The 20,000-nt window shown below is 35.3% G+C and overlaps 1 protein-coding gene across 1 annotated transcript in view; it reads right to left on the reverse strand.

The window, feature by feature from the left end:
- Positions 1–18,940: 18,940 nt before the first annotated feature.
- The window catches only part of LOC136040606 (uncharacterized), a 138,565-nt gene continuing 137,505 nt past the window's right edge, over positions 18,941–20,000 (reverse strand). The window contains exon 5 of the mRNA XM_065724867.1: positions 18,941–20,000. This exon is cut by the window's right edge and continues 1,308 nt beyond it. The gene's annotated coding sequence lies outside the window, so the exon portion shown is untranslated.

The raw sequence follows: 20,000 nt of genomic DNA on the forward strand, positions 1-20,000 counted from the left end.
TGGGATATAAGAGGTGCGTGCGTAGCTGCGTTAGCCTCAGGCGGCTTGGTGCTGTGGTGAGTTGTTAGTAGCAGTAGTAGAGGTAGTAAAACATAGAGGGAGGATGGGAGAGTAGATTGTTTTTTTTTATATAAAGAGGAAGAGTTTTTTAACCATATTCAAGCAGAGGATGCAAGAAACAGGCACATATACTTAGAAGGTGTGATAAAACCATTCTGATCATGACGGTGTAATAAGATGGCGAACGATTGAGCATTTTATTCCATCATAGTTGAGCGTAAGTCTAAGAAGTTTGATTGAATTCAAAGCCATTATATAGCCGAAAAACTCGTATTTCAGGCGGCGGGAGGGGTTAAACCCTGTACCACTCCTAGCACCTTAGCACATCCTTGGCAAAAGTGTATTCCTATATATATATATATATATATATATATATATATCGTATATAAACCAAAGTTAATTGTTTAACAGTTTTTCAATTCGAAAAACTGGCTTCAATGAATATAAAAAATCATAAATAAATAATCATCATCAAATTAAAAAAAAGTAAAGCTTGTAAACACTTCAGTTATAGCTACATATCGTAATTATATTTCAATATGATCATAATTATATTTTACTACAAAGCATCTATTTACAAGTCCGTGAGCCTTTTTCTCGTCGTGCTTAAATATGAAAGAGAAACAAATTAAAAATAAACATTGGTTTGACTAATTATTTGTCGCTGTCCTTTTTCAAATCTTTTATATTTGCCTTTAAGGCGGCAACTAAATGCTAAAAAAGTTGCCTCGTATTTACTTAACTTTCACACTGAATCGTATTTGAAAAGTTTTATCTGTAATAATAATTTTCAGACAAGCAACAAATTTAGAGTAAACAGTAATGGATTACGCAAAACCTACTGAAAAACCGAAAAAAAAGAGATGAGTAACTTCATTCTTTGAAGATGTTTCCCAGGATTTTGACGTATCTTTGAATCCCTAGTCCCGTTGTACGTGGCTTTTTAATTTAAACAATTTCTTAGATCCCACCTGTTCCTTTTTTGTCCTACAGTTTTTTGTGTGTGTGTAATTTTTCCCCTTGTTTATCCCGTGCATGGGAAGAAAAATGAACAAGTTAAGTACTCAAACATACTCTACTGGCAATAGTAAAGGCCAGGGGACTTTTTGGAGGAAGCCCTAAAAAGTTTGAAGTGAAATCAAGTAGTTGTGGGCATCAAGACATGGCTAATTATAGAAAAAGCCAAGACAGATAGTCCGAGTGAGTGAGAGGCGAATCTGGCATAAGCCCTTTTTAGGATTGTATAATAAAAAGTTCTTGGAACTACTTGAAAACAGTCACAAATACTTACTTGCCTCATTTTTATAGGTGTATTGTTCCATTTTAACCCCCCCCCCATGGACAAGTATACAGCCAAATCCATAAAATTCCATCGTATATTAGAAAAAAAGCGAAGGGCGAACGCTAACATTTTACAACGGCGAGCGCTACATAAACGACGCTAATTGTAAAATATAGTGAGAATATATAGTAGGGTTGTATATTTCTTCACCAGTAAATAGGACGGAGGAGCTAAGTAATGCGCCTTTAAGGATAATACAAGTGAGTGATTATCGTTGTTTTTACGTATCTATCAGAACTGGCCTTCCATTCAAGTGGTCCTCTCTGATCTTCACGTTTATCCATGCGTGGTTTTCCGTGTTACGGGTCCGTATTCAAAATGATTGTCATCTTTCTTCTTTTCTAATAAAATATTTTTCTTTGAGTAAACTGCCTTTTTTTGATAAATGAAATTAAATATAAGAGCGGAAACAATTTTTGATTTAGACTGTGAAAAAAACAATTTAATAAACATATTATTTAATATACTTATCATAATGAAATATGACAAAATCTGAGGAAAATATAAGAGTCTAGTAACAAAATTAAGAAAACTACAACATTATGGAAAGCGGAAAGCCGGCCGCTCAGAACGAATTGTATTAAATTCATAACCAACTCTATATATTATATACTTGATTAAAATATACCTGCATAGTTGTGTATCTCACTCAGGCTAAGCCGATCATCTCTGAGTGCATACACAGAAACCAGTTTTAAACACATCAAGAACAGCAGTTTGGTCGGTATCAAACAGTTCGTGGTAACGAACTGTAGTAAGGAGCGACCCGGCTCAATAGTAAACGAAACAAAAAAAAAACGGAATTTTGATGCTAAGATATCCATCAAAAGAATCAAATTTTCATGCTGATTTTAAATATATACGTTTCATCGAATTTAGTCTTTGTCATCAAAAGTTACGAGCCTGGAAAATTTGCCTTATTTTATAAAATAGGGGAAAACACCCCCTAAAAGTCACAGGTCACACCATCACATTCGGCGTATCAGAGAACCCTATAGCAAAAGTTTCAAGCTCCTATCTACAAAAATGTGGAATTTCTTATTTTTTGCCAGAAGACAAATCACGGGTGCGTGTTTATTTTTTTTTTTTCCCGGGGGTCATCGTATCGACCAAGTAGTCCTAGAATGTCGCAAGAGGGCTCATTCTAACGGAAATGAAAAGTTCTAGTGCCCTTTTTAAGTGACCAAAAAAATTGGAGGGCACCTAGGCCCCCTCCCACGCTCATTTTTTCTCCAAAGTCAACAGATCAAAATTTTGAGATAGCCATTTTGTTCCGCATAGTCAAAAACCATAATAACTATGTCTTTGGGAATGACTTACTCCCCCACAGTCCCTGGGGGAGGGGCTGCAAGTTACAAACTTCGACCAGTGTTTACATATAATAATGGTTATTGGGAAGTGTACAGACCTTTTCAGGGGGATTTTTTTGGTTTTGGGGATGGGGTTGAGGGTTTGAGGGGAGGGGGCTATGTGGGAGGATCTTTCCTTGGAGAAATATGTCATGGGGGAACAGAAATTCAATGAAAAGGGCGCAGGATTTTCTAAAATTACTATAAAAAAAACAATGAAAAAATAAACATGGAAAAGTTTTTTCAATTGAAAGTAAGGAGTAGCATTGAAACTTAAAACGAACAGAGATTATTACGCATATGAGGGGTTCTAAAAATACTTTAGCATAAAGAGCGAGGTATTTAGGAGGAGATAAATACCTCGCTCTTTATGCTATAGTGTTTTTAGTAATTTCAACTATTTATTCTACGGCCTTTCTGATTCAGGGGTCATTCTTGAAGAATTGGGACAAAACTTACGATTTAGTGTAAAGAGCGAGGTATTAACGAGGGTACAAACCCCCTCATATACATAATAAAAATTTAAGAATATAAAAGTTTGTTACGTAAGTTAATTCTTAAGTTACGTATATTTTTTACTAATAAAAACATTCGTTAAAAGTTAAAATTTATAGTTGCCTTTTTATGTAACCAAAAAATTGCAGGGCAACTAGGCCTCTTTCGCCACCCTTTATTTCTCAAAATCGTCTGATCAAAACTAAGAGAAAGCCATTTAGCCAAAAAAGGAATTAATATGCAAATTAATTCCTAAGGGGAATTAAAATCAAACATGCATTAATTCAAAAACGTTCAGAAATTACATAAAAAAAACAAGTTTTTTTTTAACTGAAAGTAAGGAGCGACATTAAAACTTAAAACGAACAGAAGTTACTCCGTATATGAAATGGGTTGTCCCTCCGCAATCCTTCGCTCTTTACGCTAAAGTTTGTCTCTTTGCCACAATTCTGTTTTTTAAAACAATTAAAAGATTTAGCGTAAAGAGCGAGGGATTGCGGAGGGGACAACCCATTTCATATACAGAGTAATTTCTGTTCGTTTTAAGTTTTAATGTCGCTCCTTACTTTCAGTTAAAAAAAACTTTTTTTTTTTTTATGTAATAGTAATAAAAGACCAAATATTTTGGCTTTGCCTCCAGAAGCCATTACTTTGAAAATTAGGGAAAATCTGCAATTATTTTGTTTTTTATATGAAAAAAGACCTGATTAGCTTTGCTTTGAAGGTGTAGTTGTTTTGAGGAATCAAAATATTGTTAACGTTTGACTTTTTAAGGACAAAGAACGTTGTCAACATTAACGTATTAGTTAGTTATTTATCTTAATAATTTATTTTTATTTTAATAGCTTTATATTTATATTCATTTTATAGAAAATTAATGGCTAGATAAAGCTTTTGAATGAACATTGGTAATTTTGAAGCAACGAGTAGCATATAGTTTGTTGGAACAAGGTTTTGAAATGACGAATCAATAACAATTTGACAATTGATTTTGCCACAAAATTGAAAGAGATGTGTTTAAAAGGAAGAAAGTACGGATATAAACTTAATGAATATTAGATTAATTAACTAGATGATTGTTTAAAATGTAACAACATGTATTCTTGAAATCGCATAAGTTCTTGAATTTTCGAATAGATAAATTTTTGAATAAATATTTTGTTTTTAGTAAAGCCCTATTGACCCTGTGATTTTAGAGGATTTAAGGGAATGTAGTCCTACTCTTATTTATATTTATAACATAGCTAAATTTATATCTTATATTATGTTATATTATAGCATATATTACATTATATTAGCTTATATATCTTAACGGTTAGGTCTAAGTTGAGTCCACAAGAGCACTTTTTTTATGTCCTTTGTACGTTAACAAAATTAGCGGCGAAGGAGGGATGAGAAAGGCATTGCTCTACCTAACTCTTCCTCGGTGCTTTAAAAACATTTTTGGATTTCTCCCACGCGAATGGTCGTAAAGACCGGCATCTACAAAGAAATTGGATATTTAGGCTCAATAATATTGAATGGGGAGGGGGTCATAAAGGTTTGTATCTAGGGTTTAGATTTAGGTGAAAGTTCAAGCCATGTGGTGTTGGGAGTAATAAAATAAAAGTACTTTTATTGAATTCGGCACATTTTAAGGGAAGTAATCATACAAGAAAATCTTTGAATTCAGTCTTGGTTACAGATATCACCTCCAGGAAACTGTTTTGGCACACACCTTCCACCTGAATTTTGGCTAAGAGCGACAATTTGGGCTAAATATAGCCCACGAATGGTTTGCTGGTACGTAATTTGTTTATAAATATTTCCAAAACTAATAGGATGATATTTGTATTTTTCGTAACAGTTTATATTTTTTTCATAAGTCTTGATTAAAAGAAAAAAAGTTGATAAAAGTAGGAACCAGCTTTCATGTTGAATACGATCAACTAATGTGGAAAATCGTGCGTGTTTAACATATTTATTATTTTTGTCACGCATAGATCAAGCGTTCGTTTGCCAAACACGGTATAGTTTGTCGGTAGGAGTAGCCGATGATGCTGGTTGAGTTACAGTTGCTCAACCTATTTTGGATAAAGAATTTTAATCCTAAAACTCTGGTATAATAGTGAATCAGGGGGTTGCCTACTCTCCGCCACCTGGTATACACATTGGAGAGCCACTTGTTCCACAAAAAAAAAAAAAAACACCAAACGACGGTTATTCAGATCTACATACTTTGCACCATCCGTGGTATATTCCCCCAACGGGTGGCTTGTGCCACCCGGTGCAGTCGATTTTTAAAATTGGACAAGCTATCATACTGTACTATATGTAATTTCAAGAACGTAATCACGGGTCAATACCAAGGTTTTATTTCGGGCCGTGGACAACTTTAGAATATAGCCTAGCCAATTGTAATCCATTACACGATAGCTGAAAGTAAGAATTTGTGTGCCATATTTCACACGTCAGATTGAATACAGACATACTACACCATTAGAAAAATGAAATCTCAATTCGATCAAATGACATGAAGAATAAGCCCAACTCGAGAAATCACATGGGACATGCCTCAGTTTGTCTTTGTAACTACCAAGGAGTCACCCGATTTCCGCCACACGGTTCACATCTCGAAAGGCCGCATAGCCCACACAATTTTACAACAGGTGACACAGTCCTCGCAAAGTTTGGCAGAGTCTCCGCAGTGCTTGGCATGGTTTCACCCGTTTGCCACACCTTGGCCACGCGCCACCTGGATTACGGTAATTCCAAAAATTAACGCATCCTCGGTAGCAACTCCCCAGACATGTTTTTCATTCAACCAATCAGACCATTGGTATTTTTTTTTTTGGAAGGAAAAGAGATTCATCAATTCCAAGGAAAATCGATGGAGCTAAAATATAAGTATTTTCTGCTGATCTAAAGTATAGAGTATATCTGCTGATGACGGTCACTGTATATGTGATCGAAATATCCAGTATTTTTTATTGTTGTTTCATTGTCTAATAAAAGGATTTATCCCTCTTTGAACTGTTATTTATGGAGCTAAAATTTGTTGAATGAAATAACCCATGACAGTGGGTACAAAATACATGTTCCCATGGATAAATTAATGGCTATGGAAGCTCTATGCAGCACTCGTGGTGGTTAAATTCTAAAAACGTCAAGTTAAAACGCCAAATATCAAAATTCTATCCAGTTTTTCATTCACTTAGGCTAAGAGTCCAAACCCATATTCTGTTTGTTGTTATCATTGTCTCTCAAGATAACTTCCAGTAGTTACCTAGCTACGACAAGAACTTTCTCTGACATTTCTTCCGAAATACTAGAGATCCATCGATTCCAAAGGAAATCTATGGAGCAAAAGCTATGCTAATCAACGGCAAAAAAAAACAAAGAAACTAGCATAAAAATGTGCTGAAATCCATGTTTCTAATGGTACCATGATGACAGTGGCAGACTTTTGTGGCACTTATAGTATTGAAATCTTATGATAGTCATGTAAAACCCTGAATATCCCATTTCCTTTGATCAGTTACTCAGCCCCATAGGTGAATTCGCATACAAACAAGCGTAATGATTTGGCATAGGGTTGGGAAGCTATTTAAGATTCAGTATTCTGTTTTAGTTCATTGGTGGACCTTGTTGAACCAACGGTGGCTGCAACCTTGTGTGGCGCTTACAGTTTTGAACCCTGTGAGACCTCGGTAAAGCGATGAATATTCTCTTTCGTCAGGCATTAAAACATATCAGCAAATTGACATAAAATAAGCGTAACCAATTAATGTGAGAAGCTAGTTAAAAATAAGCAATTTGTATTGGTCCATTGGTTTGCTGTAAAGTTGACTTTCACAACCATTTATCAAACTTTCTCGTTTGATGAATTTGAATAAATTGTACCTAAATTGTCATAACTTATAGCTATGTATGTTGACAACTCAAATGCGGTCATCTAAAAGTTATTATGGCTTAGATGTATTTTATAGAAATAATCCACATTTTAGCGCAGAATAAGCCTACTTGGCCATTGGCCCTAGCACCTTTGCAGGTGCTCCTTTGGTTTTCCAAATATACTTTTTAATTAATAGCTTTGCATGTTTTTTTCTATGATTTTTTATACAAATCAAAATATACATTTCTATATTTTTATTCGTTCAAGATGAAATTTCGTTTTCCTCAAAATGTAATGTTTTGTTTTTGTTCTAAACTTATTATATACCTCTATTTTTTATTCACGCATCTGGAAATTAGTTTCTGCTACTTGGCTTATACCCTACTATCAAAAGTACTATCAAAGTAATATCAAAAGTACTATCAAAAGTATAATACTGTGCTATCATCAATCATTTTCTATAGAGTTGATGACAACAACAATCTGACTCCATGTGTTTTACCAAATGATTAGAAAAATTAATATTTTGTGCATTATCTAATTGATATAACGGATTTTGAGAGACGGCACGAGTCCTCCCCCCCCCCCTATGCACGTGCCTAAATTATCATCGAAAGTGTCCAAAGCAGGGGTTTCTTGGCATGACTTACACCGCATAAATTAATTCGTGCATCTTAACAGCATTTTGTACATCCTTTTTATTGAAGCCCATTCCTAGAGAGGTTTTAGTCTGAGCCTTGTCCGGTTTAGAGCGGACTAGGGCCGGAGGAAGGAGGGGATCTTCTGATTCTGATCAGGAGAATTCCTCAAATCATTGGCACCTCGTACAAAGTTTGGTAATTATAGAACAAAAAATACATTCTAGGTGGATTCATACATAGGTGAAAACAAGGAGGAGGGGGTCCTAAGGGGTGAGTTTAAGAATTTTCTCAAGTGTCTTATAAAATAGACTTAGTCAGATTGGCCAGTAAAAATGTTCAATATTAAAAATCTGTTTCGGTATTTTTTGGTATTGACCATTATTTCAAGAGAAAAATATCCATGTGGATGTATATTAAGCGAAACAAAGTGCAGAGACGGTAAAAACTTGCAAGGATATAGAAAATTACATTTGGCCAGATAAGTATCTGATAAGCTGAATCATCGCATTTAGTGTTAACCATCCAGGTAGGTAACAAGTTCTTAGCCTATATAGCAAGTCAGAAAGGCCTATTAGAAAGTCTCAGGGGCAGAATTTAATTTTAGGAAAAAAAATTAGACAAATGAAATCTTAGAACAGTGCCCGTTTCTTCATGTGCCTTTTCAAGCCGGCGAAGAGCAAGTTAGTGAACTGACGTTAAAATGGGTAAACCGATCAGGGTGTACCCAAGTAAGTCGGTGTTGGTCTCGGGTAGTCAAGGTACGCATCAATCGGTTATAAGTTCTGACATCATTTGGGTAGGTTCGTCAGAAAACGATAAATGAAAAGAGAGTTCTTGACCTGCATGTTTACTTTAATCCAATCCCTTTTAACTCTTAAAGAAAACACTAGAACTTTCAATTTCGGAGCTAATAATCCCTCTCTAAGTTTGTACAGCCACCCTTCTATACGAAGTGGACCGGGAAAACAGTTTTTAATAAGTATCTCCTGTCGGAGGCACCTGAGAGTCAGAAACGATTATTCTGATCCGAAGAGGCTGTATAGCTCTGACTGTTTAGACCCTAATACTTTCTCTCCTTCCTTTTTGATGTTATTGCCGCGTAAACAGATATAGAAATGTGTCAGGGAAGTTTTCGCGTTCAAGGAAAACTACTACTACTACTAATAACTCACCACATCACCAAGCCGCCTGAGGCCAACACAGCTACACACGCTCCTCCTCCAACCTAATCTATTCAAGGCCTCTCTCTTTAGACCCTCCTAGGAAGTGCCCATTTCCTTTAAATCTTTATTTATGACATCCTCCCAACCCAGAAGAGGACGACCTGCTTTCCGTGTAGTCCCAGCCGCTTGGCCAAAAAGGACAATTTTCGGTAATCTATCATCTTTCATCCGCAGAACGTGGCCTAGCCATCTCAACCTCTCTTTCATTATAGCCCTACAAAGCGAGATTGAACCACATTTTTCGCACAACCTACTGTTTGAAATACAGTCAGTCAGCCGGGTACCCAGAACAATTCGTAGGCAATTTCTCTGGAAAACATCTAGTAAATTTTCGTCCGCTATGTTTAACGTATTTAAAACGAGAGCTACACCAAGTCTCTCCTATGACTCCAGCGTTAAATATGATCTCTGATCGCCACTGAAGCTTGAAGCTGGGACGATGTTTTCCCACTCCCACCTCATTCCCGTTGTAAACCGGCATTGAAATGTCGTCAAAAGATTTTTGGGTCTTCCTCTGCGGCGTGAGCTTTCGAGAAGCTAAAAGAATGATGACTTGGAGATTCTGGAATTACCCATGCACAGTATAGGTCCAAGATAACTCTGTGAAGCTTACATACTTTACTATAGAAAATCTGACAGAAGAAAATCATCTCATGCAAACTTGATTCTTTAAGTCGGGAACTCCAGACAAAACAAAAAGATGACTTCCGAATCCAAATCAAGGATTATTCTAATTTCATGTTTAATTCTTGTAGACTGAATTTGTCTGCACAAAATGGATAAAAATAAATTAAAAAAATAGCTTATGAAAAGCTCTCGACAAGCTGACTATGACTTAGCACACTTCAAAAGCTTTATTTGACAGCGTCATCTTAGTTATTCTTTTTGTTCTGTTAATCAGGGTATCAACATCTGTTGCAAATGTCTTTCAAACACAGACTTTAAAAGCTCACTGAACGAATTTTGGGTCTATATAGGCTATAGTGGGAAATTATGACTACCATAGTGAAAGTTGTTTCGTGACACATATTTTAAGTTTTTGTTAAGCAATTCCTTAGAAAATCACAATTGAACATTTTCTATGGGGTATTCGGTGGCTCATTCACACACATTTATATATATATATATATATATATATATATATATATATATATATATATATATATATATATATATATATATATACATATATATATATATATATATATATATATATATATATATATATATACATACATCGTACACTAATTTAGGAAAACAGTCTTCCTTTTTTCCTTCTATCTCTTTTTTTTTTTGTGTGTTTGTGCTGTTGCATTAGTGATTTCTCTTTTCATGATATATATATATATATATATATATATATATATATATATATATATATATATATATATATATATATATATATATATATATATATATATATATATATATATATTATATCAGATACTATATCAGTATGTACCATAGTTTAGTATATGTACTATAGTACTGAAGTATGTACATGTACAATATCAGGCATGTACAAGGTAGGGGTCAACAAAAAAAAAATTGTTTAAGGTAGGGGTCAACAGAATAAAAATTCGCAGGGGAGGGGGGTTAGGCAATAAAAACTAGATTTGAGTGAAAAATTCGAATTAGAAGTGCCCAGGAATTAAAGATAATTTATGATTTGAGGGGGGGAGAGGCCCCTTCCTCTTTGTACGTTCCTGTACTTTATGGATATATTTAGTTACATTGAAGGAGGCAGGGGTCAAATACTAATAAGAACTTGTAAGCATAATAGACTTTTTTTTTTAGTACCTAATGTTATGCTTTATCGTCTGAAACGGTTTATGATTTGAAGTCAGATGTGGTTTCGCTGCTTTAATATTATCATACCATATACTTGAATGTGGTGACTTTTAAAATAGCACTGCATGTGGAGCAGCACCGTGTCCAGGGGACTTATGGAATTTTAACCCTTCCCCTCCAAAAAATTTTTTAACCCCTCCCAAATACAAATACTCGATTTGCGCTTTCTCCGGAGAAAAATTTCCTCTTTAAAGCTGAATAACTTTGTTATTACTGATTTACAAAAAAAAAAAAACTTTAAAACATACACACATAAGGGACCAAACAGAATTTTACCCTGACAACCAAAACACCTTCTCTTACCTTTAAACATTTATTCAGTCTAATTTGTTTTAAATTTCCCAACCTTAGAAATGCTTAAGAATTTAGCGCCTTTTTCGGATAATTTAAAATAATTTTTAAATCTGATTAATTACCACTTTATTATTAAACAAATTTTTAACTACTTGTATTACTTGGTACCAATTAGAGTAAGAGTACTTTTACCTATCTATATTCCTAATATCTAGGTACTGTAGTGACAAGGCACTATTCTGACACGTGGGCGCTTCCGAATATGGAAGATATGCTATATACTTTCCAGATGAATTTTCTAACATTTGACCAGTCCGTCTTCAAAGGAGGATAGACCAGTTTTTTGTAAAAGACAACCAGAATCGGAACATTAAACCTTTGGACACTTGCAAAACCCGGAAAGAAAGTCACATTTTTAATCACATATTAATCACATTTGACCAGTCCGTCTTCAAAGGAGGATAGACCAATTTTTTGTAAAAGACAACCAGAGTCGGAACATTAAACCTTTGGACACTTGCAAAACCCGGAAAGAAAGTCACATTTTTAATCACATTAATCACATATTAATCACATTTGACCAGTCCGTCTTCAAAGGAGGATAGACCAATTTTTTGTAAAAGACAACCAGAGTCGGAACATTAAACCTTTGGACACTTGCAAAACCCGGAAAGAAAGTCACATTTTTAATCACATTAATCACATATTAATCACATTTGACCAGTCCGTCTTCAAAGGAGGATAGACCAATTTTTTGTAAAAGACAACCAGAGTCGGAACATTAAACCTTTGGACACTTGCAAAACCCGGAAAGAAAGTCACATTTTTAATCACATTAATCACATATTAATCACATTTGACCAGTCCGTCTTCAAAGGAGGATAGACCAATTTTTTGTAAAAGACAACCAGAGTCGGAACATTAAACCTTTGGACACTTGCAAAACCCGGAAAGAAAGTCACATTTTTAATCACATTAATCACATATTAATCACATTTGACCAGTCCGTCTTCAAAGGAGGATAGACCAATTTTTTGTAAAAGACAACCAGAGTCGGAACATTAAACCTTTGGACACTTGCAAAACCCGGAAAGAAAGTCACATTTTTAATCACATTAATCACATATTAATCACATTTGACCAGTCCGTCTTCAAAGGAGGATAGACCAATTTTTTGTAAAAGACAACCAGAGTCGGAACATTAAACCTTTGGACACTTGCAAAACCCGGAAAGAAAGTCACATTTTTAATCACATTAATCACATATTAATCACATTTGACCAGTCCGTCTTCAAAGGAGGATAGACCAATTTTTTGTAAAAGACAACCAGAGTCGGAACATTAAACCTTTGGACACTTGCAAAACCAGGAAAGAAAGTCACATTTTTAATCACATTAATCACATATTAATCACATTTGACCAGTCCGTCTTCAAAGGAGGATAGACCAATTTTTTGTAAAAGACAACCAGAGTCGGAACATTAAACCTTTGGACACTTGCAAAACCCGGAAAGAAAGTCACATTTTTAATCACATTAATCACATATTAATCACATTTGACCAGTCCGTCTTCAAAGGAGGATAGACCAATTTTTTGTAAAAGACAACCAGAGTCGGAACATTAAACCTTTGGACACTTGCAAAACCCGGAAAGAAAGTCACATTTTTAATCACATTAATCACATATTAATCACATTTGACCAGTCCGTCTTCAAAGGAGGATAGACCAATTTTTTGTAAAAGACAACCAGAGTCGGAACATTAAACCTTTGGACACTTGCAAAACCCGGAAAGAAAGTCACATTTTTAATCACATTAATCACATATTAATCACATTTGACCAGTCCGTCTTCAAAGGAGGATAGACCAATTTTTTGTAAAAGACAACCAGAGTCGGAACATTAAACCTTTGGACACTTGCAAAACCCAGAAAGAAAGTCACATTTTTAATCACATTAATCACATATTAATCACATTTGAGCAGTCCGTCTTCAAAGGAGGATAGACCAATTTTTTGTAAAAGACAACCAGAGTCGGAACATTAAACCTTTGGACACTTGCAAAACCTGGAAAGAAAGTCCGCAAAACCCGGAAAGTCCGCATGCTCATCCGCAAAGCAAAGCGATACAAGTGGGATATCATTGGTCTGTCAGAGACGCATGTACGAAGTAACAGCGAAAAACAGATAAGAGACGGAACCCTCATACTGTCTGGGAGGCAAGATGGAATAAACAGGCAAGAGCCGGCTTTTTGTTGACGAAAACAGCAAGGAAATCTCTAGTGTCTGTCTCGGAAAGAATGATGATGATCCGACTCAAAAGCAAAATCAGCAACGTCTTTCTAGTGCGGGTTTACGCTACTGATTCGTAAAGGTCGGACAAGGAGTCTGAACAGATTTTTACTCTGAGCTTTAGATCCTTGTTGATACCATTTCAAAGAAAGACTTCGTCATAGTCCTTGGAGACTTCAATGCCATCTAACAAAATGACAACAGCGGAAACGAAGATACCATGGGCAAACTATGGAATTGGACAGATCAACAGGAGAGGAGAACAATTCACTAAATTTTGCAGAGACAACGACCTCTTTGAAACAAACACAATGTTTCAACACCGGCGAAAGAAGAAAGAAGGACTGGCAACATGATTGATTACATACCGGTGAAAGTCTTCGTTCACAGAGACAGTGACTCTCTCCGGTGGAGATTTCGACACTGATCACAGCCTCCTTATTTCAGGTCAAGAAAATGTTATGTCAAGAAAATTTCAATTCTATCCCACTTCTTATGGCTAGGCTGTGTTGAAAGGAAATTAGGCGTAAATGAAAGGAAATTTACGATGGCTAGGCTGTGTTTTATGGATAATTTTTAGACAAACATTATTCTCTACGGATATCACCATTTTAAAAACTGATCAGCTTTCCATGAAAAGTCAAGAGCACATTTGAAACTAAAGACCAGCAGAAACTAGACATGGTGTGAAACCAAAAACGAACCTAAGAGAAAGAAATCACTTTGAAGAAAGAAATGAAAATTGGAGAAACGAATATACTTTAACCAAACGATAAAGCCAAACTCAAATGAAAATTATTCAAGCCAATAAGGGCAGACGATTGATAAAACAGCCAATCAGCAATAGGGCAGATGATTGATAAAACAGCCAATCAGCAATAATCAAATAGCCAAACAAGGGCAGAACTTTCACCCTCAAACATAGGGAGTAGAGACCAAAGGGCATCACTTTGTACACTTCGTAAAGATCGAAGATCCTTGTATAAATCTGATTTCAACGAGGAGTAGCATGTCAACCTTTGTTCTATTATCGCAATATACGTATGAAGCATCTGCAGGCTATTTATGCGGGCTATTTGTATAATTAGGGGCACTAACGCCTGGCTACACTTTCCATATCTCCCCCAAAGGTCCGTTTCTTAGGCTTTTGATCATTTCGATTAAAATGGATATTATATAATTTTGATCAGATGGCGTCGTTGACACCAAGGCAAGATGATGCATTGGTAACGAGTTCCCCCACAATCGATTTCAATCCCCCCCCCAATAAAAATGATTTTTATTTGAATTCTTTTAAATACAGTCAAATGAGTTCTCTCAATCCTCTACAACCACCCGTTGAAAATGATTTTTGACCTCAAGCTTAAAAACTTCTAATTTTTACTCGCCAAACGTTTGAGATAGATACGAAGTAAACACGAATTAAATACGAAATAACTACGAATTCGAACCGTATATTGCTCGAATAAGACCCCAAACATCTTCAGCGAGCCTCTGAGAGTATTTTCAAACGTATAAAAATAACTGCCTTCTAAGTTCAAAACTAACAAAAGAATGTATATGCTCGGGAAGCTATACGAAAAATTTTTTTTTTCTTAAATCCTCAATATTCTAGAAATGGGGAGGAGGGAGCGTTTACCATACAGTTTTCCCTCCTGTTGTATCTTTTCCAATCCCCTTGAAATACTTTCCCTCTTAGTTCAAACCTAACAAAAAAATCCCTAACTCCTACCTTTTTGCTAATGTGTCTCTTCCCGCCCCAAAACACCTACAATGTACAATAAGACGTACAAAACGTACAACAAACAAATTAACGTACAATTAAACTTACGAAAAACAATTCGACGTACTCGATAAATTAAAAGGAATGCACAATGATTTATTGCATTATCTTTAAACACTAGAGGAATATATGCCAAAAACCCCTCCCCCTCCTGTTTAATTGTCTTTTGAAACACCCTAAACTTTTACCTTCTCAATTGATAACTTAAAAGACCACGTAAAACTTTATTTCAAAATTTCAGTTTTCCAGGGGGAGGAAATTTGCTCAAGAACCCCCTAGTGACTTAAAATTTTTTCAAACCCTTTAAAGTATTCTTCTCAGCTAAAAAAAAAAAAAAAAAAAAAAAAAAAAAAAAAAAAAAAAAAAAAAAAAAAAAAAAAAAAAAAAAAAAAAAAAACCTGACTGAATAAGTGTAATCCTATTTAATCATTTATTTTCCCCTCGATTGTTCTATGGATATTGTGTTGGTTCTCGCTGTTTCTCCTTAATGTTGGGCCATCACATGAATCTCACTTTCATATTGTGCAATCTTGAAGCATTAACATAGGAAACAAAATTCCAATTTTTTCTTCTTCTGCTATCTAATTTTAATTTTCATGAGGTTTCTTATTTTTATTTTTTCATAACCTAACAATCAGCTAAAGGCTGTGATGACTCGAGACCAATCTCCTTAATCTTTTCCCATAGGCTTGGGGAGACCCGGGCTTTACGAAAGTGAAAGAATCTTTCATTCTTCAATGCATTTGGCTCAAGTGCATGAATCCACAGACAAATATCAGTTGAGAGGACTCTCTAAATGCGGAACTTCCGTCTACCTAGTAAGAGTGTTCGACCCTATTCTAAGGTCACCAGATACCCCAGGCTATTTCGTTGATCTAGCTGTGATTGATCTTCGCAAAGCTTTTTTTATCTCATCTCACTGAATGCCTTAACTTGAAGCGAATGGGAGCCAAGCATCAAACTCTGACAATTGTACTGGATTTTCTGTCTGGATGGCACCAGAAGCTATCCGCCTTCCACGAAGACGACACTGACTCCGACGGAGTGATATAGCCTGTGAGGCCCCATAAGAACCGAACTTGCAGGCAAAACATTTCTCGCTACGATTAACTACATCCTGAACGAGCATGAAGACAGGTATAAATTTGTGGATGACTTATCTCTCATGCTTGCTTATCTATTTGAAGGTAATACTCCTGTAGCGCTGTTTGTTAGTGACATTTTCAGTGAGCTAAATTTCCAGTGTAATGAGCTTAATTTAACCATCAATACTACCAAGTTAAAAGCACTCCGGTTGAACCCCCTAAAAAGAGACTTTACCCCCCCCCCTGAAGTCCCATTTCCTGTTGAAAAAACACTGGGAGTTATTTTCTCCAAAGACTGTTCTTTTGCCACACATTTTGACAGTGTAATTAGGAAGGGTAACCATTCCCTTCAAACACTGTCTAGAATTCATCGTTTCGGTTTCTATGTAAAAAGTGTCCCCCGCGCCTATCTTTGCTATATGAGGCCAGTCTTGGAGTATGCATGTCCTGTATGGGGCCCTTCCGTACTAAATACTACTCGCCTAATGCGACCTAGAGTCAGTGCAGAAAAGGGAAATTAGGATTATCCTGGAATGTACTGATATTTCCAACATTGAAGCCCTCAATAAACTTAAATCCAGCGCCTTGAGCAAAGACTGGGCAATCTCATCATGAGATTTGGAAAATCATTGCTGTCAAACCCGACCCACCGTGATATTCTCACCACAGATGCCCCGCCAAACAGAAAGGCAAGACAAAAACTCAAACTGACACCTATAAGTGCACGAACAAACTGATATTGCAATTCATTTATGTCATTTTTACGTTTATGTTTAACTTGTAATACTTACGTTTATCTATGTCTATGTTTACCTATAATCAACATTAAATGTTGTGCCATGTTTTTACGTCTGTGTTTAACATGTAATGTTTTTGTAAATGTAAATTAGCTAATGGCTAGGAAAGTTTTGTAATAAACCGTTCTGTCTCTCTCTCTCTCTCTCTCTCAACTTCTAAAATATCAAACCGAAGGCATTCAGTTTAGCTATTCCCACTACCAGTTAAGGTGCTGTCACTTTCTTGACAAGGGACAGAAAATTTATGATATTCACTTCGGCCTTGGAAATGACATATAAAACAAGACTTTTAGTGTTAAGCCCATAAAGAAGTATCCTGTCCGCCATCTATTTAAAATTTATAATTTTAATAGATGGTGCTGTATTGATAACAAGGACTACAAATACAAGATTTACCCTCTAAATTCATCTGCTTTTATTCATTCATATGGGTTTACAGGCTCTGTAAGTCCAAATTTTCACATAAACTTACGAAAAAGAATATTAAAAAAGACTGTAAAGAACCCATGAAAACATTATAGATAATAGAATATACAATATGGATGATAATATAGAAAATGTTTTACGAGATCTTAAAACGGTATACTTCATGTATATTAGTACCAATTACTATCCTTAAAAACAGTGGCTCCGATCAGTGGGTAGGGAATCCCCTCCCCGTCCGAATAAAAAAAAAATATTGTTTGGGTTATTCCCATTGGAAAACACCCTTTATTCTGGTATTTTCACTGAAAATAAAACTGTTCCCCTTGATTTTGAAGAATAAAAATGAACTCTTCCCCCTACATAGAATATGAATTAGCAATACTGCTTTGAATAATCAATCGAAGGTAATTCAGTCTCATCAAACTCATTCTCTGATAATTTCTTACATGTTTCCTATCAAAATAAAAATTAAACACATTTTGGATTTTAACCACCAAAGGGATGATTACCATCGATCCTCTCTTTTCATCACCACCATCATCAATGATTACAAAATTTGGTAAAATTCTAGACACGCTACTTTCCACTACCTTAGACAGTAGTTAAGTTAGGGAAATGAAAATTTAAGGGGTGGATCTCCAGACTAAAATATGTCCCGGGAATGTATTTCCCAGGACATGTTTCATATAGAAACTTTATGGGACTACAGTGGCGGATCCAGGGGGCACCCCCCCCCTGACATAGTGGTAAATTTGTGGTTGGGACTGCTTGCTCCAGTTTGGGTCGGGACGAAAGCTTGTTTTCTTTGTAATTGGTTTTTAGTAGTTGGATTTTAATAAGTTTTTAATTATTAAGACTGTTTCTTTTTTCCAACAAGTTTGAAACAAGGTTTTAGTTACTTTGTGCGGTTTCTGTTAGATTTTTACTAATGACCCATACCGCCAAAACGTATTTATTTCAAACGTATGATATTTAGGATTGTGCTGTCACAACGGGACTGAAAAGCACTGAGGCGAAAAAACTGATAGCATTATTTTTTTTTTGCTGTCTGTTTTGCTTTTCTGGGTTTGCTTTTTTTGCGAAGCGGGGTGGTTTTTACAACATTGTTGTTTTTTAGTTGACTTGTATAATAGAAAGTAAATGTTTGAGAAGTGCAAAATTATGGATTTAAGTTTTGGATTTTGACGAGCAAATGGTGGCCCCTTTACTACCTATTTTCATCTAATTAAATCATTATATGACATATCATCTCCTCTCTTCATCCTCAAAGATTAAAATGAAACTCTTTAGAACTTTAATAAAGGTTCGAATAAGTATATATTTAAAACTAAGCATATGAGTCGAAATACTCCTTCAGAGGTCGGAGTAATCATACAAGAAGAATAACATTTTCGAAATACTGTTTATAAAAGAAGACCAATAGTTGTGTGTTTATTTTTTTTTTTTTATTTTTTTTTTTTTTATCTAGCTAGTGTAGATGGGTACTGAATTCTCAGTTTGAATCAGTACAATGGCATCGATTTTTTTTCAAACATTTACTAATAAAATGTAAAACATTTCCTATACAAGTTGTATCTTTATCCTCATTTCCCACTCTTCAGTACAATCATAGTTACTATGCGATGCCACAAAGTTATGCGACATGTTAAATTTTTTGACCTATACGACCTGTCACAAAGAGTGCATGACCCCAAAAGGTGGTTCAAGATATTTTTTTCTTACAATAAAAAGCTTAACTCACTTGCTATAGTCATCAGAAGTACGAAAGCAAAAAATTATGCAGAAAATATTAAATATTATTTTTTTTAGATGGTGAGCAGCTTTTTATTCTGTTTTTTGGTGGGGTGGTTTGTAAGCTTACTTTTTTTTGTTTGAAGATTTTTATTTTATTTTAATTTCAGCGTTTGACCTATGACCTTCCAACGTTTGTTCAATGTTTTGACCTATGCAAATTATCAAAAAGACTACAAGACCTCTTTTTTTTCTTTTTTTTTATAATAAAAAGCTTAACTCACTCGCTATAGTGGTCAGAAATGCAAAGGCAAAAAATTATGCAGAAAACATTAAATACCATATTTTTTCATAGATGGTGAACAGCTTTTCATTTTATTTTTTATGACGGAGTGGTTTTTATAACTTACTATTTTTTTTATCAATATTTTTATATCATTTTAATTTCAACAGATTTATTAAAACATTAAACCTCGCCAGATTTTAGATTAAATTTACGACCATTTCCACTACCCATCTATGATACATAATTGTCGAGGCTCCCTTTAAATTGCGGGTAATTCTTTGTTCACAAGTTTATCGAAGCAGCCTATTATGCGACTACCCCCCCCCCACCTAAAAAATCCCGGATCCACCCCTCTGAGGCTGTTCCATAAAGTCTGAAACAGCCCTGCACGTTGTGAACAGACCGATTTAGCACTTTGCACCAAAGCTTTGCGTTACAACAGTTCTGCGTTGTTGACGTTCCTTGTACACGAC

Source organism: Artemia franciscana, chromosome 21 (genome assembly GCF_032884065.1).
Source record: "Artemia franciscana chromosome 21, ASM3288406v1, whole genome shotgun sequence".
Classification (NCBI taxonomy): domain Eukaryota; kingdom Metazoa; phylum Arthropoda; class Branchiopoda; order Anostraca; family Artemiidae; genus Artemia; species Artemia franciscana.